The sequence below is a fragment of the Passer domesticus genome, chromosome 2 (genome assembly GCF_036417665.1).
Source record: "Passer domesticus isolate bPasDom1 chromosome 2, bPasDom1.hap1, whole genome shotgun sequence".
NCBI lineage: Eukaryota > Metazoa > Chordata > Aves > Passeriformes > Passeridae > Passer > Passer domesticus.
Genome location: NC_087475.1, coordinates 2,828,488 through 2,840,506, shown reverse-complemented (window position 1 = coordinate 2,840,506; position 12,019 = coordinate 2,828,488). Strand labels below are relative to the sequence as shown.

General features: G+C 44.4%; 1 protein-coding gene across 3 annotated transcripts in view; it reads right to left on the bottom strand.

Annotated features, from left to right (window-relative positions):
* Positions 1-12,019, bottom strand: part of ZBTB21 (zinc finger and BTB domain containing 21) — a 20,322-nt gene extending 8,303 nt beyond the window's left edge. The window contains exon 1 of one of the 3 annotated variants that reach the window (XM_064405777.1): positions 11,839-12,019. The gene's annotated coding sequence lies outside the window, so the exon portion shown is untranslated. Of the gene's footprint in view, positions 1-6,713; positions 6,733-9,666; positions 11,489-11,838 lie in introns of those variants that run through there. The other 2 variants (XM_064405781.1, XM_064405790.1) reach the window with 2 other exon arrangements.

Genomic DNA, 12,019 nt, shown 5'->3' with positions numbered 1-12,019 from the left:
AGCTTGTGTGGAGGAAAGGTTTGGGAATGAAACACCACTGGTAGCTCTAAAAAAGCACAGGCATGGGAAGAAACAGCTTATCTGCCCACTCTCAAATATCTTTTTAATTGCTAATCTTACACCAAGAATATTACACCTAACTAACTGGGGGATGGATGGATTGGATGGATGGATTGGATGGATGGGCAGGCTGTGTTCTCCTCCTGCAATACACCTATCCACAGGGAGGAACAGTTCAGTCATTTCACTCTTGATCATCTCTTTCTCTGCTTCAGCCTTATGAAGATCTATCTTGACAACTGGACTGATAAACTCTGGACTCTTGGATCAGGTATATAAAGCTTAGTTGTAGCAACTCACCTTTCTGAGGCTAAGCAACCCTGACAGTCTCCTGCTGAGAAGACAAATTAAGGGGGTTTTGTTGTCACCTTTAATAGGATGATGGAAAGGGCATTAATACTGGGAAGGGAGAAGGAAACAGCATTATTGTATGTAATCTAAATCCATCATGTTTACTTATGCTTAGTAAGTGCTGTTAATATCTACTTCTAACTGTATGTGTCCCCTAAAACTGCACGGGCAGGATCTGGTTTCTGGGAAATGTCAGTGTTCACTGAAGTATCCCTGCATTGCTTTGCTCAGGATGAAAAGCAATCAGAGAACTGAAATCCCTGTTTCATTCATTAGCATTAGAGCACTTTGTGCCCACAACCCATATATCTGAGGAACAGTTACCCTTGGCTGCATCCAACAGTACAATAAGGGCAAATTAAGCTGCAGTGCAGAAATCTCCATGATCCATGTGATTCAAAACACTCCATACTGCAGGATGCCTTGATAACTCAATATACTGCTCATGATGAGAGCTTAACAAAAGAAAATAACCTGGTTTTAAGTAAACAGGAGTTGCAATTTATATATCTGTGCACAAGAACATACACAGAGAAATCAACAATATTAAATTCTCTTATTTTTTCATGGACACTCTCTACACTACCTCCAGGTTGGTTTTAAAGCAAGTCAGTGATGTGTCTGTTAAAAGCAATTATCTTACTTTTACAGCTGATTTGAGAAACTATTCTTTTCATTTGTACATGATATATGCAACTACAACAAAAAGGTTTCACTGTTCATCAGCCAACAAACAAAACTGTAAAGTTTATCAGAATAAAAAAACTACTGAGAAGCTATAACCCCATGGTTAATAAATGAGGATGGTAAATCTTAAAACTAATGGGCATAAATAAGTGATCAAAGTCTAAATTGGTATTATTGAGAAATTACTTAAAGGATGCTGCATGCAGTGTCTCAGGGAACTGATCATATCAAGGACTGAGCTACCACTTCTACACCTAAAAATACCAAATGAGTTCATAGTGATATGGCAACAGCAAAACCAGAATGCTGTTTCCTCACCAGATTAGTCTTTACTGAGTATTTCAGTGCCTTGCAGTGTCATTTCATAAACACTAATTTATCCTTAATTCACCTTAGATAACTATAATGCATAATTCCCCCACACCTCCATCTATAAAAAGCAGTGAAGTCAGTCTCAATTTCAGAAAGCAATCTGGTTTGTTTTGCTTTCTATGTTTTAGAACACCGGGAGGATGGAGGTGGGGGTGTGAGGATGGTGGTTCATTACCCTCCTCCTTTGTGGATGCCACTGCAATTTAAAGTGGCTGAGTGTGGCTGGCCCTCATCCAGTTTCATGGTCTGAGCACCCATTAACACTTACAGAGTTGTAAGTGCTCCAGGAGGGCTCCAGTTTTAAGTGCTCTTTCCCTTCACCTGGAAGGGAGTGAGTTTGCAAACTCAAGTGATTCCTCTGGGATGCAAGTTGCAGAAGGTAAATGGAGCTAGCAGATCAACAGAGCTTAGGAAACTTTAAGTGTGGTGTAGAGACACCCAACAGAAGCTGCTGCATACCCACACTTCAAGGACACAGTGGAAAGTGTATTAGTCAAATGTTTTGAAAGATTTTAAGATCTTTCATTTCAATCTGCTTTGCCATTGTGTTTTTAAAATTGGCAGAGTAAACACCGTGTAATTACTATGTGTCCCTCTGCCCACGTAACCCAGCAGTGCAGTGTAACCAGGAGAGAGTGGTGTACAATCTGCAGGACTGAAGCAGAATCCAGCAGTCAGCCATCCTTCTGGCCACAGTTTCCTTCTTCATTCCTACAACAACTTCAATTCATCCCATTAAACACCGCAGACATAAACATCCCTCCAGTCAGGCACGGTGCAATTTAACTCTGTCACTTTAACAGCAACCAAGGCTGCAACGTACACAAATGGCAAAGGACCAAATCAATCCTCCAAAGGCAGCTTTAATCCTGGTATTTCCTAATTCAAGGGCTTGACTTTCAGCTTAATAGCCTTTAGACATAACAGGCAGAAATTAAACAAACAATAGCAAAAAACACACCAGAACTGCTTCTCAGAGCCATTTAAAGACATTTATCCAGATCATGTGAAAGCCTGAAATATTCAGAAGTAGAAAAAAAACCAACCCAAGGAATACCTGAGTCAGAGTACAATGTGTTAAAATTTCACTACATGAATACTTTTCAATAACAAAGTTGATCCAAGTCAACCCTGCTCTCTTGTGTTCATCTCACCTGCACCCTGCAGGTCACTCCTCCTTCAGCTGTGCCAGTACAAATATTTGCAGGCCCGTATGATGTAGCAGAACAGACAATAAATAAACACCCAACATTATTTCTTTTCAGAAATAAGACTGATCAGGACACAATCCTGTGCTGTGTGTTCTGGGTTGATTTTTAGAGTGAACCACATCAGGAACTATTGCATTGGCAACAGGAACAGCCACAGGAGACAAGAACTGGTTCCCCAAAGCCAGCGCTTGCCTGCCTGTGCTTAGCCCCACACAAAGGCTGCCCTGGCACCCTGTGTAGACACACAACTCTGGCAGCCTCCTGTAACACCAGATTTGGTTCCAGGTGTTTGAGTACTCCTGCTTCTCAGTGTCAGAAATGAGAAGTTTGACTCAGCCAATATATCAAGCAGTAATTCAATTTGTTAATTAATATGGTAAGGTATGAGCAAAACCAGCGCTGGGTACAGTGGTGGGGGTTTTCCCCTCCAAGTGCACACTGATTGCTGGGCTTGCTGGTATTTATTGATCATGCTCATGCATATTCATAAGCTGTCTCAGCAGTTTCTACTTCCAATTTTTTACATCACAATCCTATACTTCAGGACTGTAAATCTATGATGGTGATGTTTGGTGCCTTTCCCATTTCTATACTCTATTGTGATCTATTCCAGGTTTCAATATCCCAGGATGTGCATCCCAGATGGTGGGGTCCAGCTTCCAGATGTGGGGTCCAGCTTCTATTTTCTAGGACCATTAATCTATGACAGTGATGTCCAGCTTCCCTTTTTGAAATCATTAATCAGTGATGTTGATGTCCATCTTCCTTTTCCAGGATGTTTTCACCGTTTCATTAGGAGCTTGGGATAGGTTCACTTCCCTCTTTTGTTTAAATCCTTTATATATTCTAAAGCTACAGTTTAAAAATCCCTAATACAAAGCAACATTCTAAAGCTATAATTCAAACGTTCTTATTACAAAACAGCTTAAGACTTATAACAGTTAATTGCAAACAAAAGATTGATTCAAAGGCCTTCTTCCATGCTTTGTTTTCCTCAGTTGTTTATCAGAACTCATCTTTATAACTGTCCCATGTCCGTGTTCCACACATTTCACAATTACAATTACACAGGTTACCTTTATTTACCTGACATGAAACACAACTTTGTACTTCACATCAGCACTAGATTGTTTTGTGATTAGCTACCTAAGATCTTTCCTCCAGATAATATGCTTTTATTCTCTCTAACCCTTTTTTTTTCCCAGCCACCTTCACCACTGACTGGAAACAAAGCTGTGTTCTTTTCTTCCATGATGTTCAGGTGACATCATGGAAACAGCAGGAGCACATCAGGAAATGTCCCACAGCCTGGTGGCAGGTGCCTCAGCTGGTCCTCAGGAGGAACAGTGACTAAGTTTAGACTCCAGACCCACAAGGGCCAGTGCAGCAGGAACCTTTGGGAGGCCACAAAGAGATTTTGGTGTCAGCCTCCACAGAATCACAGGATGGGTCAGGCTGGAAGGGACCACAGTGGGTCAGCTGGTCCAACCCCCCTGCTCCAGCAGGGCCAGCCCAGAGCACAGGGCACAGGGTTGTGTCCTGATCAATCTGGAATACCTCTAGAGAGGGAGACTCCACAGCCTCTCTGGACAATCTGTCCCAGTTCTCTGTCACTGCACAGGGAAGAAGTTCTTTCTCATGCTCAGGTGGAACTTCCTGGGCATCAATTCTGCCCATTGCTTCTTGTCCTGTTTCTGGGCACCACGGAGCAGAGCCTGGTCCACCCTCCTGACACTCCCCCTTTCGATATTTATACACATTAATGAGGTCCCCTCTCAGTCATCCCTTCTGCAGGTTGATCAGGCACAGCTCCCTGAGACTTTCCTTGTAAGAGATGTTCCAGTCCTCTAATTCCCTCCTTCAACAGCCCTCCACTGATCTCAGAAAACTAGATTTCAAAAGCCTAAGTACCATATTTGGTATAACAGTTTTTATTTTATATTTTGAACAAGGACAGAAAAAGATGCCTCTACTATTTCAAAATAACTTTTGTGAAATATAAGAAATCTCAGGAAAGCTCTCCACAACAGAAGGGTGGAAAAGCTTAATCTTAGACCCAGCAGTTTCTTGATCTTCAACAGCAACCTCCCTTTGAAGTGGTAGCTCCCCTTCCTTTCCTCTGTTCCTTACTCTCACATCTCCCCAGCCCTGTGCTACTCTCCCTTTCCTTTCACCAGCTCTGCTGCTCATTTGATCTCTCAATGAGTTGATTCAACTCCTTAAAATTAAGCAGGGAACAAATAAACAAAATCATTCCAGATTTTTAGATCTGTTTGCTATTTTCTAGGACAGGCAACTTAATCAGCTCACTGAGAGGTCAAATGAGCATCAGGGTTCCAGCACGAGGAGCCAGGCACCTGCCCATTCCTTGTCAGGAAGTTGTTCCATCAGCTTCCTTCAGCTGAAACTTCACCTTTAGAAATAACAGAGCCACCAACTCTACAGCTGAAACATTCCAGAAAGAATCAGGCAGATATTGAGGTGTGGTTTCAGTGTAACAGCTGCACCCTCAAATACACGAGCACTAAGAGATGCTGATGTTGCCTTCTGACTTCCATGATAAGGAAATCTCTGTCAGTCCATTAACAGTGTGCTGGGGGGCAGTGGGAAAGATGATGTTCTGAAACCCTCCTTGAGATGCAATATTGCAGCAAGGAGGTGCCAGGGCTGTGAGAAAATGCAGGTGGAAGCAGAGAGTATGAGGATGGAGGAGGAAACACAGAGGAGAGACTGAACAGATTTAAACAAGGAAAACACAAAAGAAGCATGGCAGGGACAAACTCACTAAAGAAAGCAAAGAAATGTGCATTATAAGAGTCAGCCAAAAAGTACAAGTGACTTCCTAGGGCACCTCCTGGAAAATGCAAGAATATTGCATTAATTTGAGTGCTTTGCTGAGGATCTGATGGTTCTGACAATTCTGGTGCTGTTTCAGATGACTGAAGAGTAGAAAATTCCCCTACTTTTCTGTCAAAAGTCCAGAAGAAAAAGGAACTTCCACTGCTTAAGCTTCTACTTAAGGACCCTATGCTGGATTTTATGATTTGAGTTTGACAACAGTTTATAAAATGCCTCTTCTCCTATCAACAGCCTCTGCAACACAGATACTCTCCCATACCACATACAAATATACACATCTCCCTATATACCCTAAAACCTGCAGGTAAAAGCTGCAAACCCACATAGGAATATTGTTTGCATTTCTATAATATTTTTCTACCTAAACACTTAAATAATCTCTTGCTGCAAATTTGGGGAATCTGTCTTCCTGGATTTAATGAAATGAGATCTCACTGCTGTTGCTGTATTCTACTGCAGACAGCACTGTGAACTCTCTCCATGAAGTGGAAAAAAAAAAAACCAAAACAAAACAAAAACCCAAAACCCCAAAATTTCTCATTTCCAATAGGTCAGCAGCACAGAGAGACTCACTGGTATGAAGGCAGGCATAAAATCACATAAATAACATGCTTGCTAGTGTGTGAAATTGATGGACTAATTTCTACCTATTTATCCACTACACATATAAAAGCAGAAATTTAGGGAGAGAAAAAGAAGAAATTTTATAATCATAGATTTACAGAATGGTTGGGGAAGGGACCTTGGGCATCACCCAGTTCTACCCCCCTGCCATGGGCAGGGACAACTCCCTCCAGACCAGGTTGCTCAGAGCCCCATCCAACCTGGCCTTGAACGCTTCCAGAGATGGGGCAATCTGTGCCAGTGCCTCACTACCCTCACAGTAAAGAGGTTTTTTCTAATATTTAATCTAAATCTACTTTCAGTTTGACTGTTCTGCAGTCTACTTTGCCCTACGCTCTAGACAGATAATTAGCAGCTAACCTGACACAGACGCGAGATTGACTCAGAAATTAGAGGCTACTTTTCACATTCAGATCATACCCTCAGTTCCACGTTCTGACGCTTGAAATAGCTCCCCCTGACGTGCAGCAAACTGCAGAATGTCAGAGCACAAAGCTCCTCTTGTCATTCCCATTCTTGTTTACAACCCAGGGTGCAATTCCATCTTACTCTCAGAGCAGTCTGAGGCACCGCTCCTGCAAGGAGCAGCCCGTGTCTCCTCCTCCTCCTCCTCCTCCTCCTCGGAAGGGCAGCCTGTGTCAGAGCAGGGAGCGGATCCAGCAAGGATGGAAGAGACAGGGCAGGGAAATGCTGGCTGGGAGCTCTCAAAGTTCTTCCTGAAACATTTAGTGAAGATTAAATCACATCAAACACAATTTGCTATTTGTCCTGGCCTCCATGACTCGACTAAAAGGTGTGTAACTCAGCTTCCAAATTGCTATAAACTAAATCAAAATTAACAAGTTTTAAAAACACCTTTCCCTGGGAGTTCTTCATCTTTCATGCCCTTGAAATGTTTGTTTTGTAATGCAAAATACAAAGCAACGTTTGCTTGATGGGACAAGTCTGAAAGGCTTAATGGCCATCAAATTTAAACACCTACAGAAATCTCATCACCAGAAATAGTTCTTGTCATTTTTTTTGTAAGAGATGCATGAAATCTGAAGAACTGAAGACCAAATGTGTACACCTGTACTATTTCTACACATTGATTTTATTGTTTTATTGGCAATGCTGAGATATACTTATCAAATGGAGTAATATTCAGTCACCTGCTTTACTAGATGAGACACATTAACTGGCCTAATTCACATTAAAAAGTTGTCTACACACTACTTTTAATTTTGGTGGTGTAGTAAAAATGACAAACCCTAATTGTGGTCATAATTCTATTACTATAATGGTGCTTTTTACAGGCACAGTGTATTTTGGATGGGAAGAGAAGCCACACATCCCTGTAAGGTACTATTTTATCAACAGAATAGTTATCACACTAAAGTTTCTTTAAGAAAATAAGACATGAGGGGGAAAAGTCATAAATTTAATCTGAAAATTAAATGCTGAATATAAAAGCTGAGCCTAAAAAGTTCCAAGTGAGAAAGTTATGATTCAGGGAATTCAGGTATCTTCCTCCCACTGAAGGATCTAAAGAAAATGTCATTCAGCCATCACCAATTCTGGCCAAGATCCTGGGAAGATGACACAGGAAAGACAACAGCAATTTTACCTGAGCTTTAAGAGATTTACAAGCTCATGAATAGCATGTGGAAGATTTTCAGTTTACTCCAGTCCACAAGCAACTGAAGGTAGGCTATGTCTTACATAGTTAAAAATAATTAATTTAAAAATCCAGCTCCATGAACAAGAGCACTGTATTTTCCTTACTCCTCAGAAGTATTTATGAGAATTGAGATGGTCATATTTTTACTGGAATTCCAGGAAATTTGGCCCTTAACCTCAACAGCTGAAGGACTGTACTCAAGAGTTATGTCTTGGTACAGAATAAATAAATTCCTTTGGGTTATGACAGAGTGTGGCAGTGATTAGAAATCACTGTAATTCTGCTGTTTTTCCTTCCATGGCTCTCAATTTACATTAAAAGGGGCTTTGTGAGGCACATTTACTGTCCCAAGTACTGTGTTTTTCAGAAGTGCTCTGAAGATACTCACAGATGTGTCCAGAGCAGTGTGTGAGGGGGTGGGTGGGACACTCACTGTGCCCTGTGTCAGAACTGTCCCTGCAGTAACCACAACTTGTCACAGGTTGAAGAGAATGAATTGCAACCTAAATGTTCCTCACACTGTTCAGCACTGAGGTAGGATAAACCTTGGAGATTAATGCTGCCAGACAAAAAAGGGAAAAATATTTCTCCCTTTCCCAATGAATGCAATTTAGTTGTACACAAATTACTATCAAAGGAAAAGTTTTGTGGCATTTAAAAATATGTTTTTTGTACAAAGGATTTGTCATGTCTTTTCATCACAGTGCATGAAGAGGATTTGCACAAGAAGGATGTGGTGTTTCACTACATCTCAGAGGGAAAACCCCTCAACAACCAAGACCAGGAGATTTTAAAACTTATATTTGTGATGGACAGCAAGATTGATGAATTGATGGGGGTGGACATGGAAGGAGCTTAGGAAGACTGAAGACTTCCCCAACACTCGATTTCCTTATTCACAAAATATGCCTGAACTGCTCCAGAACAGCAAAATACAGAAAGTAGTCAATAAGAAAAGACAACAAATTTCTTTTTATTTCACTGCTGATTGAAAGAAAATATAAGACAACTGATGTCTTAATATTATCAGTAGGGAAAAAATGGAAATACTGCAGTACAAAGACCAATATTAAACTACAACAAATATTTGGGAAGGAACACCCCCCTGCACAAAACACTTATTTTAAAGCAGGGCACACTGCAGTCTTTCCATGACTTTGCTGCTTCTGAAGACTTTTGCTGCTTTCTGAGGAACAAACGAAGGAGCTCAGCTGCTCAAAAGTTGAAGGAGAGCTGAAATTGTTGCAACTGCAGCATGTGACTCAGAGCACAGCCCCTCCCAGTGCTGATTACAGCCCAACTTCCTCTCCCCTCGAGTCCACGCTGGGTCACACGCTGAAGTTATCACCATTTTGCAGATAAAGCAAATTTTAAAACCCTGAAAACTACACAGGGCTGGTTTTTAACAGTAACTGCTTCACATCCTGAAGCTCAAAACAAAACAACTTCAATACAGTAAGAAAGCTCAAGGCTTTCTGCCAAGGTGTCCTTTTAAATCCACAGGTTGATCTGTGGTCCACCCCTAACTAATTCTGAAGGAAGTGTGATCAGCCATCACTACAAAGATGATCAGAGCACTTAATTCTCTGTGTGCAAGCATCACACACAAAAGCCTCCATGAGCTCAGAAAACCTAATTTCTCAGCAATATCCAGCTTTTTGCTGATCCAGTGTGAGATGGATGCAGCAGAGTATCACCCTGGCACTTGGAACCTACACATGGGAACAGGAGGCACAGAAGTTCACATTTATCACTGGATGTACAGCACAAAAAGGACTTTGGGAACTTCCTAAAAGCTGCTGCCTGCTTTATATTCAATAAGAAGGCTAAAGGGTAAGTTACCTTGAATAGTGAAGCAGAATCAGGGGAGCTCACAAGGGGTGAAATCCCCAAGGAATCCTGGTGTGGCTCTGCAGCTGAAAACTCCAGAGGTTCTGATTTGTGACATCTCCCTGCAAGCCCCTCCTGAGAACATGCAAATGACAGCTCTTGAAATGGTCACAATTCAGTCAGGGTGGGTGGACCTTCCACAGGTAAACAAAATATTCTTTAGAGGTTACAACTCTACAGCATATGGGTGAAACACACATCTGAGAGAATGGTTGTAGGATTCCCTCCACCCAAGAGATGGCCACATAATTTGGGGTTTTTTTGCTAACAAGGTTTATAAGAACAGTTGCTTAAATTTGCTCCAAACTTCCCCTCAAGAGGATCAGCATAACGCTGGTGGAAAATTTTAGTCAGAGCACTTTGTCAGTTTGAGCAAAGTCAGAACAGAACACTAAACCTACACATAAAACAGTACTGGATTTACCTGCAGTGTGCATTTACCACTCCTGATTTAACATCAAAAAGACTTCCTGTACAAAAATACATTTTTAAAAATCTAGTTTCACATTATTTATCTAAGGATAAAGTACTAATTTTTAATTTAACTATGAGATATTCAGTGTATTCACAAAAAGCTCTGTTGTTGTGTAATTCATCACAATCTCTTCTTGTATGTACAGCCTACCTACCTCTTACTTCCACTGGGAGTCCAACTACAAAAAAAGGAAGAGCTACTAAACCAATTGCTATTTAATTATTAAGATGAGCTTACTCAGTACACACACATTCCACAATTATTTCCTGTCTAATACTAACTCCTTGAAGTTATTCTCCTGTTTATTTACACAAGCCTCATCCAACCTGAACATAAGATCAGCTTGGATTTTACGGAGGATTATAGCAAGGTTCTTTCTCACAGCTGCGACCAGGTAAAACACCTTCCACAACCTTCTGCACAGGCACAGCCCACCACTGAGGATTTCCCCGCCTGGCTGTGAAATGTGCCTCATCCTTCTGATGAACAATGCAGCCACACTTCGTGTACAGAACCACAGAATGGGTCAGGCTGGAAGGGACCACAGTGGGTCATCCGCTCCAGCAGGGTCATCCCAGAGCACAGGGCTGTGTCCAGATGGTCCTGGAGTATCTCCAGTGAGGGAGGCTCCACAGCCTCTCTGGACAATCTGCCCAGTGTTCGCTCACTGCGCAGGGAAGTTCTTAAATTGAGGGGGAATATCTGAGCATCGGGTCCCAGCCATTGCCGAGCACAGCCCGGTCCAGGCTCGGACCTGTCCCCTTTCTCGACCGACAGACATCGATGGTGTTTGGTACCTGCCTGCACTTACACGCGCGGACCTCGCTGGGGGGAGACGAACCGCGCTCTCCCTGCCAGACACAGCGGGCAGGAGCCGTGTCCCCGAGCCACGGCCCTGCCGCCGCCTCTCTCTGCTTCTACAGCTCGGGACGGCAGCGGGGGCAGCGCCCGGAGCCGCCGGCCGAGGGAGAAGCGCCGGTCCCTCACAGCCCTGGGGCGGCCGGCGCTCCTCACACCGCTGCCTGGTGTCCCTCACACCGCTGCCTGGTGTCCCTCACACCGCTGCCTGGTGTCCCTCACACACCGGTGCTCCTCACACCGGTGCCCAGCGTCCCTCACACACCGGTCCCTCACGCCCTGCGGCGGCCGGGCCCTCGCGGCCCTCACGCCCCGCAGCAGCGGGTAACGGGCTCCCGAGGCGCCGCAGCCCGGGGAACTCGGAGGACGGCGCGCCTCTTCCCGCTCCCCCCGCCTTCCTTCCTTCCTTCCATCCATCCATCCGTCCTTCCTGCCACCGCTGCCGGCCGCGCTCATGCGCCCTGAGCGCTTCCCCCGCGCCTCCCCCTCGGGGCTGGGGCGATGTGGCGGCGGCGGCCGCGGGCACCTCCCGCCCGCTGCGGGCGCCTGCGCCGCGCCCCGCCAAGGACGGGGGGGAAGAGTTTCGTAACCGGCGCATGCGCGCGGCAGCCGCATCCCCGCTCGGTGGAGGAAGGGGGGGGGGGGGAAAGGAGGAAAGAGGGAAAAAAAAAAAAAAGAAAAAAAAAAAAACCACCTCAGAGTTACGTCAGGAAAAGACGGGTTTGTGCTCGGGGAGACCCGCGCGGCGCGGGGAGCCCCCGGGACGGGCGCGACACGCGGGCGCTACTCACCCTGTCCGCCGCCCCCCCCTGCTCGCCCCCCTCGGCGCCTCCGCTCAGGGCTCAGCCCGCGCTGCCGCCGCCGCCGCCGTGATTCCATCCATCTTGAATTTGACGTCATCCCACAACCGAGGGATGAGGTCATCGCGGGGAGCGCTCGTCACGTGCGCGGCGCCGCGATTGGCCGGGCCGG